Below are 16,594 nucleotides of genomic sequence, written 5' to 3'. Positions count from 1 at the left end.
ATGGTGTTCAGACTGTAGTAAATTTTTCCAATTAATAGACAGAGAAACCCAGGCCTATGAATAACAAAACAAGTAACTTACTGAGGCCAGCCAGAAAGAACCACTGTATGGTATAGATACTACTTGTATATCCATTTTAAAAGCAAAGAAATTTCACTTTTCAACAACAGCCACATAGCTACTAAAGTGGCACACATGCTTAAAAATAAGTGCATTTCTCTAGCTTTTTCTTCTTATTTTTCCTTAGTTAGGTCCTAAATTTTCTCTAGTGAGAAGTCACCTTTTATAAAGAAAAATTATGTTTAAAAAAATTCCCGCAGAGAAAATGGCCAGTGCTGTTCATGTCCCATCTGCCTTCCCCTTCCTCCCAGCACTGAGTACTCAGGCGCATGTGGTGAAGACAATCAGCACTGAAGTGTTCAGAAAATCTAAGCAAGCAGAAGTGTGGGCAGGCAACAAACCACAGAATCAGCTACAGCTTCCAGCCAAGCTTCTTAACCATTCTGGAGTCATGCAGTTTCACTCTTAGGATCTAATGAAAGCTGAAGACCTTCTTCCCAGAAAAATGCACCTCGGCTTACTCACACACAACTCAGTGTGTTTCCAGAGCTATTCATCCACAAGAGACTCAGAAGAACTGACCCCAGCAGCAGCTTCCCAGACAGCACCAGTCCAGTCTGTGGTGAAAAGTAAACCGTTTCTAAGGGAACGGCACTCTTTCTCCTCTGCTTGCATTCTAATTTGACTGCTAGTGATTGCTGTGGGTGACCTAGTCGTACTTTTAAAAACATAAACCATTTTAGGAGAGTCAAACCATTAACGCCTCAGTTTAAGTAAATCCATTCAGTCGCTTTTCTTCTCACACAGGGGCAAGATCGGACACATTGGAGGAAGGAGAGTTTTAATTATTCTGGAGTCTGGAGTACTTCGGGGAGTGAGATAGAGCTGGAAAATGACATAGGTCATGGAGCTCTAGGAGACTGTGGAGGAAACAAGAGGAGAGAGAAGAGTGTACCACAAGTAATAGATGATTTCAAATTAAGCTTCACCTGGTCTAGGAGAAGGGAAACTGAATTTTAAAAATTACTCACTGTGTGCCAGGAATAGTGAAAGTCAGTTCATTACATCATCACATTTAATTATCCCAAAAACATTTATGTTATTTTCTCCTATTTTATAGATAAACAAAACCTCAGAAACTTGACCATAAAGTATTTGCCCAGATTAACTGATTAGTGACATAATAGATCCACTGAACTCTGATTTACTTTCTTCCCAAGCCATTGTCCCCAAAATGATTTCTTTAGCTTAGACTGTAGCCATTATGTGTAAAATTTTCCTTGAAAACAAAAATGTAGGTCAAAGTGTTTCCTTACAAATGAATGTCATTGGTAAACACAGCCTGTTTCTCAAATGAAGCCTGCCAGTATTCATCCTGGTCATCATGCTGTTCTTTTGCTTCTGGTGTGGGGTGAGATTTTTCCCAATATACAGAATTGTCCTGATGGGTGTTCCTTCAATCAATGCTTGCTTTTTTAGATGATCTCTCTGAAAATCTGCTGGCATTTTCCAAACATATGCCTGGGTGCTATTTAACTGGAGAGCTATGAATATTGTGAAATTCAAGTTTACATATGTTTTCAAACAACATATTTTAAATATAATTGTTTGAAGCCAGAAAGAGGAAGCTCATTTATTCAGCTTTCATTTGACTGATATCTGTCGAGTATCTACTCGGTGCCAGGCCCTGTGGTAGGACAGAGGCTGCAGCTGTGAACATAGCTGCCTTCTGCAAAGAGGCTATTTCCTTAAAACCTCTTCAGCAAAGTTTGAGATACTTTTTTATTAAAGTGCCCTTGTGGAGAAAAAGTTTTTTAAAAATCAATGTATGGAGAAGAAAAGGCATGGAAATAGCCTTTCCATTGCATAAAATATAAATCATCTCTAGATTCTGCTGCTTATTTGGTACACTTAATTTTTTTTTTTTTTTTTTGGCTGAATGCCTGTCATTCAATCAGAAACACAGTGTTTGCTCTGTAAGGAGTGCACTGCAAGTTGTAGTGGAGGAAGTACCACAATTTAATAGAAGAGGCCAGGCAGTCTAAAATAAACAAGAAAGCTCTAGGTCAGGTGTCAACAAACATTTTCTCTAAGGGGCTTAACACTGAATTTTAATTTTAGGTTTTCCAGCCCATATGCTCTCTGTTGTACCATTATAGCAGGAAAGCAATCATAAGCAATGCATAAACAAATGAGCTTAGCTGTGTTTAAACAAAGCTTCATTTACAAAAACGCAATGAGCTGGTTGCTTGATCAAGAGGCTGTAGCCAGCTGGCCTCTGCTCCAGGTGAAGGCAATTTTTCTATGATATATACCATACCCTCCAGTTGACAATTGGACTGGTGGCACATTAGGTCTCTCTTTCTCCCTCACCACAGGACATGGGTTCTTCCCAAAGTGACAAAGCTATCTTTCCAGATAAATAAGCCATGCTTGGGTCAATGATTTTTTATTTTATTTTATTTTTTTTGGTACGGGGCTAGAACTCAGGACCTTACACTTAGAGACAGGCAAGGACACCACTGAGCTAAATCCTCAGCAAGTCAATGATTTTTTAAAATCACTATATTCCTATGCCAGAGCTTCCAATAAAATTACACATAAACCCATTTTCCAAAATTAAAACAGTAAGTTAAAATTATAAACAACTGGTAAGAAAAGTGGGGAGGCCCTTGCAAATGTGAAGTTGAATAGGCTCAGATTCAGGTGAGTGTGAAGGCACAGGGAGAGCAGGTCAATAGCAAAAAGGGCACACTCAGGCAGGAATGCAGCAGGAGGTTTACACGGGAGGACAGGATGGATCCCTGCAGTTGGAATTTAAAATGGACTTGAAAAACAACATGGCGGGGGGGCAGTAAGTAAGGGACAAATACAATGTAGTAAGAGTTGAGGCAGGAAGAACCTAGAGTCTGAAAGCCAAAAGAGAACCAGGTCAGTATTCCAGGCATAGCATGCTGAAAATGTGCACTCCAACCAGGGCTGTGGTTAATACTGAGAGAGATCAACAGGACTTGGTAAATTGCAGGTGTAAGGTGAAAGAAAAACTATAGCAGCTATAAACCTTGACCAGGCCGCCTACTCTGCCAGCACCAGAGCAGACCTGATGGGTGTCATAATCCCAACTCAGGCGCTTTGCTTACAGAGCAGAGATGGGCTGAAACATGATCTTGATGTAGAGCTCTCTCACACAGCAGTAGGGACAGATGGTGTCATCATCCCAAACTGCACACCTCACATATGCAGCTAATGACTCCAAGCTAGCCCAGTACTTGTTTATTCAACAATCCCAGATGTTGTCTGCCAATCAGCAACACTCAGAGGCATTGCTTTCTAATATAGGACATACACAGTTCAGTTTTGTTTTGTTTATCTGTTTAGTCTTTAAAAGGCCTCTTCTATTTCCCCTCCCCTGAGCCTCATCCCCTAAGAGTGCTTGTGTTCACTAGGTAGGCAGTCTTGGTGTTTTAGTATTCTTCTTTTCTCTTTAAAGAGATGAACCCCAGTTTCTCCTTCGCCACTGATTCCTACACTTGTCTTACTTTTAGTTAGCTTCTGTTATTTTGCTTCATTTGCTTGTTTTCTGGTTTTTTTTTTTGCATCTTTGTGTTCTGCTCCTCCTTAACATCCATCCTATTATAATGGGATGCATTTATTGTTAATATATAGAGAGATTTATCTATAATTTATTAAGCATCGCTAATGATGCATGTACCAATGCAACAGGAGGAGTTTCTTTTAAAGCACTGATAATAGTAAAATTTTACATTGTCTTAGGCAAGATTACAAACTAAAAACTCTTTAGAGTCAAGCAGCTTACATAAATTAATGAGAATGACAGATGTTAAACCTGTTGGGAACTGGTCATTCATCTGAGGGCACCCTGATTTAAAACATGGTTCTATCAAAATCAAACATGTCTCTGAGCTATGTGACCAAGCCAATTAGTTTAGCAGTTTAGTCTTTATGAACTCATATACTTTTGCATAAGAAACCATGAGGCAGCCTGGACAGGCATGAGTAAATTTATTTTACCAACATGTAAACAGGTCATAGCACCCTTCCTATTCACCTGGATGAAGTTGTAATTATTATTTTAATAAGATAATCTAAAGTAGGTATCAGTATAGCAAATGGTCTCTGAAGACTTCTCCCTGTGGAGTTAGTCCTTTTAGGAGAGCAATGTGTAATAATGTACAATGCTGAATGTGACCTCTCATACCTACAGCCAGAAGTCTGAGTCTTGAACTCCTTAATCATCCTGTGCTTAGATATAGGCCAGTGTAAACAGTCTCTGAGGACCACCCATCCTTGAATTACTTAGCTTATAGAGTGCAGCTCTGTTACTAGTGTTTGTCCTTGAGTCCCCTGGTTGGTAGAATCATTCTCATCAACTACATCTTGAGAATAAACCGGAAGAAAATAAATTGTGTTTAGTCTGTTCCAGCACTCAGGTTTGAAGCATGTGTGTGAGCTGGCTGCTCACTCCAGTGGCTGGGAAGGGGAAGAGCATATAGGCTGGGATGTGTTCGGTCACCCTTTCTGAATGTTGCTTTTGAAGCTCACAGCAGTATCTGGGCTCCAAAGGAAAGGAAGCATGTAATGTGTGAAAAACTAAAAAGCTGTGCTGCTTCTAAGGAGAGACTGTGAGTCCAGCACATTTTTCTAAATTCTTTGGGGAAAAGACATAATTTATCTCTTTAAATTCCCAGATAGTATCTTGGTGCTTCTGCTGTAGTCAGTGTTCAATAAACATGGGTAGAAACAGATGTCCTTTTCTATGTGTTTGAAAGAGGTATAACCCTTTGGTTGAGTGGGAGAGTGTTCAGAGGCTCCACTTTAATGGCAGTAATGTTAGGGAAAACTGGGTGGTTGAGGTTGCTCAGAGATGGTGCCAGACTAGATGCACCTCTATCTAGAAGAGGATTTCATGAATGAAGAGCCTCATAAGCTGAAACCAACAGACAGGGGTTCCCTAAGGAGGAGAACAATAATCCCAGATCTGGAGAAATGGTGAACATTGATGTGAAGAGAATCACCAGGAATAATGACATGACTGGACACTAGGAAAGTGCCACAGAATGGAATTCCCCAGAGAGAAGAATCTGCAGTTAACATGCAAGACGCTTACTACAAAGAATCCTTGCAATTAGTACCTATGGCAGGAGATGAAGGCAGCAGGGTTGGAAAGAGAGAGCAGTGGGTCTGTGATGCAAATCTCATATTAGCCTTGGTTGACATTGAAGGGAAAGCTGGAGCTAGAACAGAGCTTCAGCATTATCCCAAGTAAAGACAGGATACCCACAGTTTGTCATAGCTAAGACTTGGAAACAGCCCATCTGCCCATCCATTGGAAACTGGATAAACATGTGGTTTTTCTACAAAATGGAATACTACTCAGCCATAAAGAATGAGAAAGCAGATTCATCCATAGTTAAATGGGTACATTTTGAGGATATACTTCTAAGTGAAATACATAAGGAAGGCACACATATGCAAATATCGAATAGTATCTCTGGTGTGAAAAACTATAATAGTACTCAAGATCCTAATGGGACACTTAGCAAATAGGAAGAAAAGGACCAAAGGTGTAGGGACAGTGAGGATAGGGAAGGGGGAATAAGGGAAAAGGAAAAAAATATGAGAAAATGTAAAAATGGAATTAAAGTGTTTGAAGGGGGAGGGGAGGGGAGGGTGAAGGGAGGGTGGGGAGAAGGGGAAAAAATGAGAACCAAGACCTGGCATGTAAAGGTACAAGATCCTAGTAATGAATATAACTGTACTGTCTACCTAGAATGTACCAATAAATTAAATTTATAAAAAAAAAAAAAGACAGGATGCCCAGGCTCTTATTTCCCCCATGGGATAAGCCTGATAATGTCAGTTACTGGACATTAGCTGTCCTGGGGAGGGGAATTACCTTGAGAGAAGCCCTGCTAGGCAGCTGAGGCAATCTCTAAAGGGACTCTATGTTGAATGTGGTCTGCAAACAGCACTCCCAGCAAACCAGGGAAATGAGTACTTTCTTAAAGGGGGATCTTGGCAGTGCTTCACAGCATCCACTCTAGTAAGTGATCTGTGCCACTTGGACCCATTTCTTTAATACTATCTGAAAGCATCCCTTCTAGGATTCCTATGCACTCCACTTCATGGGGTAGTTTAGCAGGAAAAGTCAAAGGGATGAAATACGGCCCGGCTATTCCAGCTGGTCTCAAGGCTACAACTAATACCATCACTCCCTCCCCCACTATCTGTCCCTTCTAGATTCTCTCATGCTCAGTTAGCACCTCTTCTGGCTTCAGGTCATACCACTCAGGATGAGGTTGCTATACCTTTCGCTCTACTATGAAAATGTGGCATAGACGTACCAAGCGATACCCCAGTGGATCACCTTGGTTCCAAACATTCCTTCCTAGTCCCTTCTTATGCTCCTGCCCTTTCTTGATAATCAAGGTCGATCACTGATGCCAGGAAGGTGACTTCCCTTCTTCCCTGCCACAAGGCCATGGAAGTGCTCAAGTGGTAATCATAGTTTATAATTGAAAGGGATTATTTTCCTTTGTTCCATGGTGGGTATATTCCCCCTCTCTTAATCAGCACCTCTAAGCCTTCAGGAATCAAATTTGCAGGAATGGGAAGCACTGATTTTTCACATGGAGACAGATGGCAGCTATTTAGGAGCGGTGCCAAACGCAGACACTCTGGTTCTTGGTTAGTACCTTATTAACTCCTTTGACTCAGTGAATCACCGTCAAGTATTGTCTCCAAGCTTACAGGTCAGCTATCCCCATAACAGGATGTTCCAGTGTTCTACCAGGTCATTAACTTCTGGGGGATATGTTATGGTAGAAAGAGTGGATCTCATACTCATAGGCCCACCCCTAATCTTTTCCTTTTACAAAGTGACTTCCTGATCTAAAAGGATGTTATGTGAGATACTGCACCTGTAGATGAAACATTCCATAAGTCTTTGGAGAGTGCCAATGAGCAAGGCCTTATAGGGAGGAAAGACAAACCTATTCTGGAATATTGGTCTGTTCCTGTCAGAATGAACCACCAGATCCTACAGAGTGGAAGAAGTCCAGTATGGTCAATTTAAGAACCAAATGACAAGTAGTAATTTCAGTTAATATAGAGGAGTTCAGTATTCTATTGATAGCATGTTGCATATTTGACTAGAGAAGTTTGGGTAAGATATCCTCCATGCCTGACACCATTACCACTTCACCCACGGACCCTCCTGTCTAAAATGTTTTCTCACTTAAGTTCTAAAATACACAGGTTTTATTCCTCCCTCTTTGCTCCTTCCCAGGAGCTTTCCCTAATTTACTTCCTTCTGCTTAATTCTTAAGCAATATTGACATCCAAGGTGCTGTCCTTCATTATCTTTTCTTCTCTAGTCAGATATTCTCTGTGAGTGAACTCATCCATCGCAAACCATTCATCAATTCTACGCTAATGGGTTTTGGCTCCAGAGTGACCACAATCCTGAACTCCAGACTTATATTTACAGTTTTAAAAAGAACTGTTGAGGCATTATGGAAGATGGATTCACTCAAGCAAAATTCATTTATTCAATGAATATTCATTGAGTTCCTATTATCCAACTGGAATGGGGAGAGAGTAGAAGAGAGACCAGCATACACGCAGGTGGTGGTTGAAGCTATGAGAATGGATAAGATCATGCAGAGTCTGTGTACAAGGGGAAGACAAGGTGAGCAAGAATCAAACCCTAGGATTCATCAACATTTAATATGGAGATAGAACATGCCCTACTGAACCTGATAAATTTAATAAAACTCAAAATCAATAGGTCCAAAATAAACTCATTTCTCTTTAACTGAATTTGCTTTCCTCGTCCCTTTTATCTTTGTGTCAAGCACCTCAGTATCTCAACTTGAAAATCTGAAGTCATCAATGCCTCAACATTGTCATCTTCATCCTCTGTATACATTTGGTGGCTAAGTCCTGTGATGCATCTTCAATACCCTTGTCTTTATTTAGTCTTGTACGAGTTTTCATCCAGAAGTGACATTAGTCTCCTTTCTGTCTGAAATCTGCTCAAACTCTGAGGTGTGGTATGAGCAGCCTGTGAGAAACACATGTTGATCTGAAAGGTAATGTGGCTGTGCCAAAGTGAGGTTTGTAACTAATTATTATTGTGCGATTTGCTGTCAAATAAGAAATCTTAATCAGGATGGCAGCGGATCGACATGTCATGAGTTAAGAAGGTCAACTAGTGTGACAGGTTAGAGAAGTAGGGCTGGAAACCACTTGTAGAATAAAATTTTCCTCTCATGTATTTTGATTACTTGTGGGAGGGCCAGATTTTAAAGTAACTGAATTGGATGAGGTATTAATGGATCTTGTAGTCTCCTAGTCAGTCTCTCTTCAAACTCAGTACATGACAGATTATCAAGTAACATTCTTCACAGTGCTGTAAGAACAGGTTTTCTGCATTTTATTATGCCAGTCTTTGGCTTGAAATATTGCAGTAGACCCCACAGCCTTTGGCAGTTCAGTAGTTCTTAATCTGAGGGCTTTGGCAGAGAGTGTAAAATGTGGAAGAAATCTACAAATCACGCTGAATTTTTTTGTGGCATGACGTATGCACATTTATTGAGGACAAGAAGCACTGGTTGGTTCAACACTCTTACCTGCCTGTGAGACTTCTAGTCATCCCTCGTGACCTAACACAAACATCAAATACTCTCCAAAGCTTTCTTTGGATTTTCCCAGCCAGGGTTACACTCTCTTAGCATTTATACATATTTCCATGTCTAAACTTTTCACACATGTATTTGTAAATGTCCTTTTTCTTGGCTAAATTTGTGACTTCTTGATAAGAGAGACCATGTCTCCTTTATTTTAGATTCCTCAGCATCTCTGCTCCAATAACTCATATTTGAGGAATGAAAGAATAATTCTAGCATATATATAGGTAGAGCAGACTTTAAATATACTGAACTATCTAGAAAGATAATGTCCTAGCTTCTGGGTGGAAAATCAATTCAACAGTCAGTGTTTCAAATGAAGCATACCTGAAGGTACATTATGCCAAGGTCCTTTCAATACAAGATTGTAATTGTGAAGAATGCCATCTTTTTGCTTTTCTTTTTCAGAAGTAATTAATATCTTTATTTGAGCTAGATGTGTTAAACTCATCACCTCACTAGGCCACAACAGTTTAAACTCTAGCTACTTCTTTTTCAATAAACTACAGCTGGGCTGGGGATATACTTCAATGGCACCACACCTGCCGAGCAAGTGCAAGGTCCTGAGTTTGATCCCTGGTACTACAAAAAATAAATAAAGACAAACAAACAAACTACAGCTATCATTTCACTTTCAATAATGTTTCACTAGATCCCCCTGGACCTACAAGCAGGTGATACAATCCTTGAACAGAGCTGTATCATTGGCTCAGGCACAGAATGAAAATGTGGACCATTACATTACATAATGAATGAGAATGAAAAAAATGTAAGTATATGGGGTAAATGCCTTTGGCCTAGTCAATTGAAAGCTTAATAATTTTATTTCCTTTTTAAAACTGACTTCTAAAATTATTTTTACATTCAGAATAAAATATGGTACTAGTATTTAATGATTCCATCTATTTGTGACTGATGAATAAAGCTTCCTGAACAAAAGTTCATTTTAGCCTAGTTTTCATATAGTTCTCAACTCCTACTTAAGAAGATTTCATATCATAAATATAAATGCAAATGAAAGAAGAGAGTAGAAAGGAAAGAGGGCAAAATGGAAGGGAAGGAGATTATGTTCCTAGCTCTATAGGAAATCTAAACTGTGTTGAACTTTTCTAATATTTTGAAAATCATTTAAACACATGATTATATAAAAAGTTAAAGATACATTTCTTAAGCTCTTATTGTTGTGGTAATAGACATTTCTATCTTTTAAAAAAACCCCACACACTATAGGACTGTGTCAGTGATTCTGACCATGCGCCTTTATTAGAATTCAGGATGTCTATTTGGAAACATAAATCTATACCAGATGCCTGAAGGCAACTGCACTCAACTGCTTCTCCTAGTTCTGAAATAAATGATTGTTATGTCCCTCCAATTAGCACCTTAACTCACACATATTTGTTTTCTACAGGGCTTTCACAGATGATGGTTCCTCATTTTTTTCAAATTGTGACATGGTTAAGATTTTTACTCCCTACTTATTACAACATGACTCCTTAAACAGGGAGCTGCCCAGCTGAAGGCATCTCATGAGATTTACACGAGTGAAAATGGATGCCAACTAGATTAGTCCACAGAAAGAATCCTGCTCCTCCCCACAAAATAGTTTTCTTCCTTCAACTTAAGAAAGCAATAGGATTTTTGAAAGTTTGACTGCTGGTAGTGAATGCAGAGGACCTTGGTCCGCTTTTTCCTTCCACCCTCCTCTCAATTTTACTGCAAAGTTCAGGGTTCTGCTTCTGGATGCTCCTTTCGGGTTTGCTTCGAAGGAGATCCTGTGCTCTCAGGAGGGCAGAACATCCTCTCCTTCCGTGGACATTTGCTACAATCTTCAGCTGCACATCATGTGACTGTTCCGACTTTCTTAACCTTTAATAAACTGATGGCTGCCCCAGCAACTCCATCTGAGGTGCCTCTAAGTAAGACATATTTTGTGTTTCTCGAATAATGGAACTGTCTTAACAATGACAGTGACTGCCTGTAATTACCCTGGTTTCCTGGGAATCTGAAAAAAAAATTTGTCAAGGCTGACAAGCTACTCTAATATTTCAAAAATAGTTATTTTCTTGGGTGCAAAAATGTCTCCTACTTTCCTCCCCTATTCTGCCTATTTGGTTGTCCCTGAGCATCTTCCTCTCCCCTCACCAAAGGTCTTCCCCAGTCCTTCAAAACAGACACTACACATTCTTCTCCTGTTGACAGTCATGGCCCCAGGCCTCCTAGGACACTGAACTGATGAGTATGTGCATTTGATGGCCACAAGTACATCTCTGCAGCAATCCCATAACTCACTGCATTTCCACCAAAGACAGCAGTGAGCGGAGAATAATGAAAATTTACCAGGACCCCAGCCTCCTAGAAAAAGAATTTCAAGTCTGCCTGCCTGTCTTGTTAGTATTCCTGTGAAAAACAATGAGCACACAAATAAATTATTCTGAAGCACATTAAATAAGAAATAGACACAAATCTGTAGGGGTAATGATACTTATCTACATGTTGTTGTTGTTGTTGTCAATGACAGAAATATGTGTTCTTTACGCACATGGAATTTTTGAACAAGAGAAAATTACTTAAGAAAGATCATGGAGGCCTTTGTATTATGACTTGTCTAACATCTCTAATTTACATTTGTGTTCTGACACAGGAAATGTGATATTTTTGTATACTAGTAATCTTTGTAATGACATACAGCAAATTTACCTCCAACTTTCTTGCATATTGTTTCTTAACTTTCATTATTCCACTTGAACTTCCTACCTCTCAAAAAAGAAACTTTGTTATGGTGGCAGACCAATATATGGTAGTACTGAGAAATTTTAACTGATGCATTAGTGATGCATAGGCCTAGTGAGAAGTAGTGATAGCAATATTTATTAGTCATTATAACCATTTACATTACATTCTTTACGTTAGGTCACTCAAAAAAAATAGTGTGAGTCTAAATTCTACATTTATCATTATGCCAATTGCTAAGAATTTAATCAGACTATGTGATCTCTGATGAATCATAGAGCCCTGAGTATTTTGGCTAGAAAGACCTTACAGATAATCTAGTTCAGCACTTACCCATACTAGTTGTTAATCACAATCATCTAAGGTTGTTTTACAAATGATAGATGTCTGCCTGAGCCACATTCCTATAAATTTTGATTCAGAAAATCTAGTAGGAAGCTCAAACACCTGTATTTTTTCAAAGTTTCACAGGAGATCTTGATTACCAATAAGGTCAGTGCTAGTAATCTGATCCACTTCTCTTATTTTAGACAAAGAGAAAACAGAGTTATAGAGGCTTTGAGGTTTTTCATCATACAACTAGCATGTGACATTATTAAACCTAAAGCTAGATTTTCCCACTCCTCATTTCATTCTCTTCTATTTCAACCAGTATTTTTTTAGTTGCAAAGGTCAAAAATCCAATTCAAACCACTGGACCAGGGGTATTCTCTCATTCTCTCTCTCTCTCTCTCTCTCTCTCTCTCTCTCTCTGTCTCTCAATGTTTATTGGTAGCCTTAAACTCATATCCTACTAATTTAGCATTTCTACCAGAAAGAAAAATCATTATTGATATTTTATGATATTTTAGCATGTGCATGAAATTGCATATGTGAGTTCACACACACACACGCACACACGCACGCACCAGCAAGGACTCCAATTAAACTAGCTTGTGTCAGGGCATGGAGCTCTTTAATGACAGGTCTGGGGGTGGTAAAACTGAAGCATGGAATGGAGTGGTTAGGTTGCTAGAAATATGGCTGGAGAATGAGATATATGTATACATACAATATATGAAATATATTATATATAAGCATATATTTTTAAATTTATTAACCTACTCTGTAATCTAATGCATGATCTTCAAAAGTTTTTAATCATAACCTACAGCATTAAAATATTTTTATCCATGACTTTCAACTTTTCTAAAACACAGGTTTCATAAAACAAAATGCTATTTACAACACATGCTGATATTTTCTGTTACATTCTATTTCATTTTGTAAAAAATTACATTTTTTACAAAGTATATTTTCAATACCAAAACTAGTTACGAACAATGTAAAAAGTAGTTTGACTGAGATTTCACTGGAAAATTTTTGAATGAGCAATTAAATGTCCAATAGGCATTATGCAGAATTTAAATGGCATTCATGGCCGTGTCTAGTCTCTAAAGGTGCAAATAACCAAGGAGGAGAGGAGTAAGACACTACAGCCTAAGCAGAAGGAAGAGATTAATCAGAGAGAAAAATAATACGTCATCTCTCAGGAACAAGGTCAACAGGCGGAGGCATACTGCAACAAGGCAGACATTATCCAGCACAAGAACCAGGCAAGCAAGTAAGATAGATAATATTCCAAAGCCAAGGAGTAAAATTCAAAGCAAGGGTGAGCAGAAGGTAATCTCAGGAGGCAGCCAAGAAAAAGGTGAGAAAACAGTCAGTAGCTGAAAGTGAAAACAATTAGCAAGATGCTGAAAGTAATGTCAGATGCAAACCTAGCACGTTAAAGTAGGCCAAGGGCCCCTCTACCGCCTGTGCTGGAAACCTGCCAGAGGACTGCAGGGAAAGTCTTGCAGTAGAAATATGCCCTTACTACATGCATGTCCCAGGTAGGAAAATAGGAACCTTAACTAAATCTCACTGTCATCTGTTAGGTAAATAAGACTGCAGCAATTACACTTCTTCAGCCTGCTTCATGAGAATGTACATCGTGGAGCCAACGTTGGCACATATGGTTAACAAGGATCTCTCCAGTACAGACAAGTGGCTAATGGTGATGAAAGATTCTAAGCCAGTCAACTCCTGTGGTGACTTCCTTAAAGCTCATTCTAATAATGTTACACAAGAGACATGCTGAAAGTCTCCAAGATAAGTATGTTTCTTATATTACCATAGGTAACTTTAAATTATAGTTGTTTACTTAGTTATACCTTCCTTGATCACCATGGCTTTTGAACCAGCTCTCACTAATGCTTTACAAAATAAAGTCTTCACATTATAGAGGCTTCCTCAAACTGTGAAAATAACCCTGAGATATCTTTTCACAGTGTGAAAGGAGGCCCACATATGTCAGTACTTTTCCTCTTGATTTTATTGGATTCTTGTCTGCAACTCTGCCTCTTAGAGTAGTTCCTCTTTGAGTATTAGCTTTGGTCTTCTCATACAGAGACTTAAACCATTTCTGATTGAAGTACAATCCTATTCCATTTTCTTCACTGCTTTCTTTTCTCCAAATACATTTCTATTTCATACACTACTAACATCTAGTAAATGTGTGATTTCTTCCCTACAAGACTCCTTGGTACACTGGAAGACCTGAATTTATGTTCCAGGATAAATCCTGAAAGATTATCTTCTACTAATAAGCTGCAGGCTGGGTCCCACCAACTTCAAACTCCACTCTCTTACGCCCTTATCCCTCACCTCCATCTCAAGGTAATAGAATATAGCTCCAGCTTCCCTTTTAAATTCTCAAAGTGTGAATAAAGCCTAGCCAAAAAGAAGTTATCTCCATTCTGGATTTATTACTTCTTTGGCCAACAGACTTACACATCACATAGAAAGCCAGAGAGCCCCAACTGCATGCTACCTCTCTTTACAATTCATTGCTCCCTTTCTGCCCTCAGGAGAGTCCAGACCTCCAAAATTAATTAACTTCAGGAGCAATTATTCTGCATCTCTGCTTAGATGTTATATTTCTCTGTGGTTGGAAATAGTAAATTGACAGATTCTGTCTACAACAGCTGTTTTGTTCATGAGCCAGTAAGATCAAAACATTATCCCACAATCATTTTTCCAAAACCTTTATGGTTAAATCTTTCAGGATTCACAATATTTTAGATTTCATATAGACAATATGGTGCACTATTATTTACATTATTTAACATCCACAGCAAATATGGGATAACAACATAAACACATTTGTCTCTCTCCAGCAAAATAAAGCTACTTACATGGTATGAGGAAAACAAAGAACATAAATATCTTCAAGTCAGATCAGACCAGATATTTCTTCCAAACTTTAAAAAAAAATTTCAGTTTTTAGTTATATTTTTAAACTGTAGACCTGTATTATAGAAAGTAGACAATTATGGATGTTGGTAGGTGCCAAATGCAATGCTTTATCTAGGGTTGGCCAATCACCTCTGAAGTCATTGTATTGCTGGCCCTGGGGACCATGGATCTTCAAGCAGGGTCTCCACTCATACGAGCCTGTTCCTGCCTCTGGGAAGTGCTTGCACCATTCTTGTGTGCTCTGTTTGTGGCCTAATCATGGTGCCAAGCCTGTCCGAATTTATTCAAACTTGTTTTTTCCTTTAATGCGAAATGACATTGTTTAAGGTATTAATTTGTGATTTTTCTTGGTTTTCTCCAATCCTTCAGTTCTAGGAAGGTTCTAAGGTTTATGTGTTCCTTTGCTTTTGTGTTGCAATCTTTCTCTCTCAGTTCTCCAAGACTGAAATCCTTGACAGCACTAGGTTAGGAAGAAATGTAGAGATGTGAGTGATTTTGAAGACTGAGAAAAGAAAGAAGATGGATTTTTCAAAACCTGGGAAGAATTCCGCAAGCTTCACAGACTGCAGACCTGAGGCAAGATCGTGAAAGGTGACAGAACATGGACCACCTGCATGGTCACCTATTTTTTGGCAGAGATTTACATATCCAAAGAAGTAGAAGAGCCTCTGAACAGTCCACCAATGAAATATGGGTATCACTGGTAAAAGCACGGAGCATAAACAGGTGCCACCTATTAAAGTCTTGTAAGTACCCTTATATATGTCATATAATCAGGGTAGAGGCGGGCACAGAGCCAGGCTAAACTTAAACTGTCAACATAGTCATGGAATGGACTGAAATTATGTTAAATTAGACTTCTGGAAGCAAGTGAGGTGATGATTTTGTACATTTGGGTATGTAAATTAATTTTCCTACTTCTATCTCTTGGATACATTTAAAGATAGTACCTTCCTACTTCTGATGTCCACAAGTTATTGTTTACTTTTTACTTTTTATATTTTACATTATTTTCCTTTTGTATTTCTTCCTTACTACCCTCTTTTCTTAATGAGGAAGAATCTTTTCTCATAAAGCTTTGAAATGACCCAGGAGGACAAGACTAGAAGAACATTTGAAAGCCTCAGTATGATTTTATACATCATGCAATACCAAAACAAGCAAACCATTGAAACTGCTTGGCTGGCATCTTGGAGTAGGGATTGGATGTGAGAAATGGCACAGAAGATCTGTGCTCTTTGGTATTGAGATAACAAATATAATGGGGTAAATGTAAAGTGCTCTGAGCACACCCAAAATTGTAACAGTATTTTATGCCTGATACCATTCAGTACTGCTATGCCTTTGAGAAAGAAGAACAGGTAAATTGTATATCAAGAGTCTATACAGACAAGAAGGCCTCAAGACATCAGAGCATGCTGCCATGGAAGAGGCCAGCAATGGGCTTTTCAGCTATCAGTCCACATCGCTAATGGGCCATCGTTTTTCGATGGAAGTACTGTGAAAGAGGGGGAACATATGGCCATGGGTTTCCCTGGCAAGACACATACTCAGCTTTATATTAGGCCTTCTCAGCACCTTGAGCTCCTACCCTCCACCAGGAGTCCTCCTTTCTGCAAGTGGTCCTGAGGATTTTGTGGGTATTGCTTCCAAGTGGCTTGCAGGTGGGGACAAATAGCTCAAAGTGTGGACATATGTACTTATGTTTAAATGAGCTCATGGTTTCTTGAAACTCTCGCTCATTTTGTTAGAGTTATTGCTGGGAACTTACTATAACTTTGGCAGCAATTTCTTTTTTTTTTTTTTTTTTT

General features: G+C 38.9%; 1 long non-coding RNA gene across 1 annotated transcript in view; it reads right to left on the bottom strand.

Annotated features, from left to right (window-relative positions):
* Positions 1–917: 917 nt before the first annotated feature.
* Positions 918–16,594, bottom strand: part of LOC104869022 — a 30,716-nt gene continuing 15,039 nt past the window's right edge. The window contains exon 3 of the long non-coding RNA XR_782165.2: positions 918–980. This is a non-coding gene — a long non-coding RNA (uncharacterized LOC104869022). The remainder of the gene's footprint in view (positions 981–16,594) is intronic.

Source organism: Fukomys damarensis, unplaced genomic scaffold (genome assembly GCF_012274545.1).
Source record: "Fukomys damarensis isolate Sample0158 unplaced genomic scaffold, DMR_v1.0_HiC HiC_scaffold_4, whole genome shotgun sequence".
NCBI classification, from domain to species: Eukaryota; Metazoa; Chordata; class Mammalia; order Rodentia; family Bathyergidae; genus Fukomys; species Fukomys damarensis.
This window is presented reverse-complemented; position numbering and strand designations above follow the sequence as displayed.